At 41.7% G+C, this 6,571-nt stretch overlaps 1 long non-coding RNA gene across 2 annotated transcripts; it reads left to right on the forward strand.

Moving 5' to 3' along the window:
* The first annotated feature begins 46 nt into the window (after positions 1–46).
* LOC116654240 lies at positions 47–6,482 on the forward strand. Of its 2 annotated transcripts, none has more exons than XR_004309292.1 (4): positions 47–326; positions 2,113–2,158; positions 3,018–3,277; positions 4,637–6,482. It is a non-coding gene; the product is annotated as an uncharacterized LOC116654240 (long non-coding RNA). The 2 variants fall into 2 exon arrangements; XR_004309295.1 differs by having other exon boundaries at positions 47–322.
* The last annotated feature ends 89 nt before the right edge of the window (positions 6,483–6,571 follow it).

Here is a 6,571-nt window from a genome sequence, read left to right on the forward strand (position 1 = left end):
GGTTCTACTCTCTGTAGGCCTTTCTGATTGGTCGGCGGGGAGAAGGGCGGGAAGGAATCGCCTTAAAGGAACCGCTCCCCCATTTTGTGTGGGGTTGTTCTTCTCTACTGAGGTAAAGAATCTGAACCCTGAAATAAACAATAAACGCACATTTTAACCATCGCATAACCCTCAGAAAGGGTTGTTGTAATCAAACAACAGGATCCAGCACTTGATATTGTTGAATTTCATCCCACTCACCTCAACCCATCAATCCAACATATCCGAATCCCTATGAAGGGCCTTCCTACCCTCAGGAGATTGATACTTCATCCACAAATTAGTGAGTATGTATTCAGTTACCTCACTCAGATCGTCAATAAAGATATTAAAGAGAATGGGCCCCAATAATGACTGCTGGGGAGGACCACTCCAAGAGATGGATGGAGAAATGGAAGGGGAAAAGAAAAGGAAGACCAGGAGAAAGAGAAGGAGAAATGAAGGGAGAAAGAAAAGAGAAGAAGAAATAGAAAGAGAAAGGAAAGGAAAAAGGGGAAAGGGAAGGATTCTATGATTCTAAGGAGAAAGGGAAGGAATGGGAAGGAGAAAGAGAACTGAGAGGAGAAAGGAGAAGAGAAAGAGAAGGAGAAAAGGAAGGGGAAGGGGGAAAGAAAGGAACGATCAGGAGAAAGAGAAGGAAGAATGGAGAGAAAAAGGAAAGAGAAGAAGAAAGAGGGAGAAAGGGAGAAAGGAAAGAAAAGAAGACAGAGAAATAGGAGGAGAAAGGAAAGGAAAAAGGGGAAAAGGAAGGATTCTATGATTCTAAGGAGAAAGGGAAGGAATGGGAAGGAGAAAGAACTAGGAGGAGAAAGGAGAAGAGAAAGAGAAGGAGAAAGGAAGGGAGAAAGGAAAGAGAAGAAGAAAGAGAGGGAGAAAGGGAAGGAGAAAGAGAAGAGAAAAAAGAGAAATAGGAGGAGAAAGGAAAGGAAAAAGGGGGAAAGGAAGGATTCTGTGATTCTATGATTCTAAGGAGAAAGGGAAGGAATTAAGGTAGGAGAAAGAACTAGGAGGAGAAAGGAAAAGAGAAGGAGAAGGAGAAAGGAAAAGAAGAAAGGAAGGGAGAAAGGAAAGAGAAGAAGAAAGAGAAATAGGAGGAGAAAGGAAAGGAAAAGGGGAAAGGGAAGGATTCTATGATTCTAAGGAGTAAGGGAAGGAATGGGAAGGAGAAAGAGAACTGGGAGGAGAAAGGAGAAGAGAAAGAGAAGGAGAAAGGAAAGAGAAGAAGAAAGATAAATAGGAGGAGAAAGGAAAGGAAAAAGGGGAAAAGGAAGGATTCTATGGTTCTAAGGAGAAAGGGAAGGAATGGGAAGGAGAAAGAGAACTAGGAGGAGAAAGGAGAAGAGAAAGAGAAGGAGAAAGGAAGGGAGAAAGGAAAGAGAAGAAGAATGAGAGGGAGAAAGGGAAGGAGAAAGGAAAAGGAAAAATGGAAGGGAAAAAAGTAAAGGGAAAGAAAATCAAAAGGAAAAGTAAAAGGATAAGAAAATGTTTCCTTAGCCAAATTTAATGTTGGTTCAGTCTAAAGTGTGTTCTTTGGACACACTCCGGGTCTATCTGCAAAACTGGCTCCTATTTACTTCAGCTGTTTGCTGCCCAAACCACCTGTCTGCTCCCTTCCCTTTATCTGCCTGTTCTCTTGTTTGCAATCTTGCTTTGGTAGATTAAAATGATGAGAGATAAAGGCATTAATGAGCATGATTGCAGGTGCTTTCTGGAGTAGTCAGGTGCCAGATGCTGACATTGATGAGTGAGCCAACCCTTGGGGCCCTGCTGCCATGTGAGTGGATGGGAGCAGGGGATTTCTGCTGATTCTCAGATTAACGCTGCTCTTGAGCCAAATATTTTCCTTCCAAAGTCATGTTATTCATTTGCTCATTGAGTATATTTGCTGAAATGCTGAGATCTGAGGCTGCAATTAATCTCCCCTAACCTCAGCTAGATAAAAATCAAGTGTCTTGTCTTAGATGGTCATCCAGATTTCTTCTTTATTGAGTAGAAGGTGAAAGAGGGAGATACAGACATCCACTGAATGCCTTTCATTGACCTCTAAACTTCCTTGTTATCTCTCTTTTGCAGTCAAGAAGCAAAGGAATAGTGTGATGTGCTACCAGCTGTGAAGGAGGTAAAAGCTCTAGGGTGTTTTGACATCATTCTTAAGACAATGGAATAGGAATGGTATAAGAACAAAATAGGATAGGAATGGAATACGAATAGGAATGGAGTATGAATAGGGATGGAGTATGGATGGGAATGGAAGAGGATATTTATACTTAACCATAGTTCCTTTTTGGGTTGCTGAGGTGCAGACAGTTCTGAGCCAGAAGGTTAGGAAGCTTTAGACAAGAAACAAAGAGAGGAGCTGCCATTTCTGACATATCCAGCTCAACGACCCCATTGGCAGTAAGGCCAACTTCTGAAGAGTGCCCAGATAATAAGCTCAAATCTAATTGTTTTCCAATAGCAGAGTGAGTAGATGAGAGTGATGGATGGGTTAAATTTGTTTGGGGTTGTTTTGGTTTTTTTTTCCCTAGAACTGAAAGATGAATGAGAAGAAAACAATCTGAAAATGGTCACCATTACCACAGGCTTAGTTATCTGCTTTTCCTTTCCCATGCTTTATCTTCTGCTTTTCAGGCCATCTTTGACATCTCCAATTGAGATAAACGGTGTTTATTAAGTATGAAGAATGATTGCTATTGCTGTAAAATAAACAGCATGGCGAAGAGTCTCAGACTCTGATTTCTGTCACCGCTAAAGTGATTTAGAAAATCTCTTCCATCAGAAACCTCAGCACTGTTTACATTTATTCTGCCAGATGGAAGAAAGTGCTTGCTTCATTCAAAGACCTGTTGGCTCTTATCATCTGAGCCCCCTTAGGCAGTCGAGAGGCTTATAAAAGCTTACTGAACAACATGCATCTTCAAATGGGTGAGAAATGCAGAGCTGGCATTTTGCTTAACTCCTTTTATTCCACGTTGCAGCTGCTCTCCAGCCTGGCACAAGTTCAAAGGAAGATACAACTCTTCATGAGAAATACAAGTGGCCCCAGAGTTGGTTTTTTTCCCTCCCCTGGATATGGGAAAGAAGTGTGGCTACGTGTCAGTGGGGAGGAACTGATATATGTTGCCCCCAGTGCTTGCAGCCAAGCTATAGGCACCACATTGAGCAATCAACAGCATGAAGTTCAACGCCAGGTGCTGTGGTTGGGACAGAGCAATGCCAGATGTGGGTACAGATGGAGGTGAGTGGATGAAGAGCAGTTCAGAAGGAAGGAACCTACATGGTCTTCTGGCCAAAAGTGGGGAGATTTCTTTACCATGAGGGTGATCAAACACTGGAACAGCCTCCTAGTGAGGTGGTTGATGCCTCATGCCTGTCAGTGTTCAAGAGACATCTGTCTAACGCCCTCAGTGACATGCTTTAGCTTTTGATCAGTCCTGAAGTGGTCAGGCAGTTGAACTCAATGATCTCTGTAGATCCTTTCAACCTGAACTACTCTACTTCTATTCTATTCCATTCTATTCCATTCCATTCCACTCCTATCCTCATTCCCATTCCATTCGTATACCCCCATTCCATTCCATTCCATTCCATTCCATTCCATTCCATTCCATTCCTATTCCCACTCTATTCTATTCCATTCCTATTTCTATTCCCACTCTATTCCATTCCATACCTATACTATTCAATTCCTATTCCAATCCAATTCCTATTCTACTCCATTCCATTCCTATTCCCATTCCTATTCAATTCCTATTCCAATCCTATTCCATTCCTATTTTACTCCCATCCCTATTCTATTTCTATTCATATTCCTTTTTCATTCCTTTTCCTCTCCTATTCATATTCCATTCCTATTCCTATTTTATTCCTATTTCCATTCCAATATTTAAAAGAAATTCACATTCAGAAAATATTCTGATCAAAACAGTCCATTCATTCATTTTCCTTCTCCCAAGGCTGTGATTAAGCAATTCTTAACCTCAGAGCTGTGCACTACTCCATTTCAGCACTACTTCCTAACTACTTCCAACCTTCTCCCCTTTCTTTTGCCATCACCAACAAACAACAACTTCTCTGACATGAAAAGAAGTGAATTTCCATGAAATTTCCACTTCTGTGTTCAGATTTTTCTTCTTCTTGCCTCCCTCCATAGCCACCATCATTCCTTTTCTTGAACTGATTGGCAACCCTGCCCATGGCATGAGGGTTGAGACTCAGTTATCTTCAAGAACCTTTCCAACACATCCATTCTCATGTTCTATGATCTTTAAGGACCTTTCCAACACATCCATTCTCATGTTCTATGATCTTTAAGGACCCTTCCAACCCAACCACTCTATTGCTCTGTGATCTTTAAGGTCCCTTCCAAGCCAGCCATTCTATGACTCCATGAAATCTTCCCAACCCCATGACTGAACTCTCTTTTAGTCCTTTCCACTGCTCTCTTTTGACTGCTGCACCATCTCAGCCTCCCAGGAGCAGACCTCCTGTCCTCCAAAGTGCTGCAGTCCCCTTCCAACACCTTCAGAATCTTCCTACATGCTCTTACATCAAAATCACTTTTCTCTTTGTTTGTGATTTCCTGTTTTTTTTACAGTGCTGCTTTAAAGAACATGCAGAAACAGAAGGGAAAAGATGACTTCTAGACTTCTCCATGAGAGGTGTTCCTTCCAACAGTGTCATAGTGACATGTGGAGTCAACTGGGATGCAGCCAGAAGAGCTAAGCATAATGCACTACAGCTACCCTAATTAGCACAGCAGGACCACAGAGCTTAATTTCGTAATCCAATGACCCAATTAACCAGCTGTTGGGAGAACATCTGTGAATCTGTTTGAAAAGGAGCAGCATGAGCTGTTAGCCTTCAGCTAGGGCTGTTGGAGCTGTGTCGTGTGTGTGTTTATCTGGCTGGATATCCCAGGAAATGCCATGGATTGATTCTGAAGTGCTGTGTTGCTACTGATTCCATGGGATGAGGTCCCTTCCAACTCATGCCATGAGTCTATGACCCACAAGAAATACAATGACCTAATTTTTTGGTTACATATCTGCCTGTCTGGATTATTTTCCTCATTTTTTTCCTTCTGTCTGAGCATTCAGAGTTGCTAACCTCTCCATTCCCTCGAGTCTGCATCATCTGGATAATACGATGATGGGTGCTGCCATCACATTTTGCTTTTCAGTCACATAATGTATGTAGAGAGATTACACTTAGAATATTTCTGACTCTACTTTTGCACGCAACCCAGCAAAGGCAAATCAAGAACAGGATGAGTTCCTTCAGCATAAAGTTTGAATTGTTGCTTACATGTGATAAATCTATACAAACCCCTTGAATTGCACTTATTTTCATGTGATTGCATACAATCTTCCGTTGGGGAAAGTTCAAGTGGTGGCTGCACAGACTGAATGTATCGCAATAATGCTTCTGAGCAGCATAAACATGCAGAACAAGAAGGAATATTTGTTCTTTGGGGCCACTCCAGCCTTCTGCTTTTTCTTTGTGAATGAGCTGTAAAGGAAGTTGGACTCGATGATTCTTCCAACTTGGGATATTCCATGACGCAATTTTTGCTGGGTATGTCTAAATCTGAAGAAGGAACTTTGAAGCATTCAATGTTGTGCATGGAATTAACCCCAAAAGAAATGATAGAATCACAGAATCGTTAAGGTTGGAAACGACCACTATGGCCACCGAGTCCATCCCCAACCCATCCCACTAAACCATGTCCCTAAGTACCACACCTCCAGGCACAGATTCACAAAAAATATGAGTCCAGTCTGGGGCTTTTCTTCTATTTTCAGGAATTCTTGTCATTTGTTTTCTGAATCCTTCAACTTCAACTCTGAACTGAATTAATTAATGTGATTTTGCTGTCATAAGCCAAAGTCCATACTCTAAATACTTTGTTCCTGTGGGAGCAAGAGGGTGTCTTTAAGTTCATCTTCTTCAGCTAAATCTTGGGGCAGCATTCCTCAGTTACAGGTACTCAAAAAGACATGGTTGGTGCAGTCTGTCTTCTAATTGAATCCCTTTTTACTCATAGTTCTGCATAATCTCCCATAGCAATACATATATATCATTGAAACTACAATACAACCCGTTAAGTTATGGCTGCTGACTAGTTCTGCGGAGCACTGACATTTGCTTAATCCTCTCCTGGGTGGCATGATGCAGAAAGGCTAAAAATACACCCAGTATATGAAATATAATAGTTGGATTAAAGAATGAGCTCCAAAAATAAGGTGTCAAGCACCATCTCTAATATCAAACTCAGTGTTCCACAAGCTCTGACTACATAATGAGCTCTTTCCTTTGACAGCTCATGGAGGGCAATAAGAGCTTGTGCAAGCCTCCAGCTGAAGTGTTACAGCCCCGTCTTTCATCCTGGAGTCATTAAGGATGGAAAGACCAATAAAGTAATCCAGTCCAACCCCTTGTGACTGCTCAGACTAGGTTGTGGTTGGTTATTCCATTGTAAATCATTAATTCCTCCCAGGATTGTGATATGGTGGCACAAACTCAAGTCTTG

This window comes from Coturnix japonica, chromosome 1 (assembly GCF_001577835.2).
Source record: "Coturnix japonica isolate 7356 chromosome 1, Coturnix japonica 2.1, whole genome shotgun sequence".
NCBI classification, from domain to species: Eukaryota; Metazoa; Chordata; class Aves; order Galliformes; family Phasianidae; genus Coturnix; species Coturnix japonica.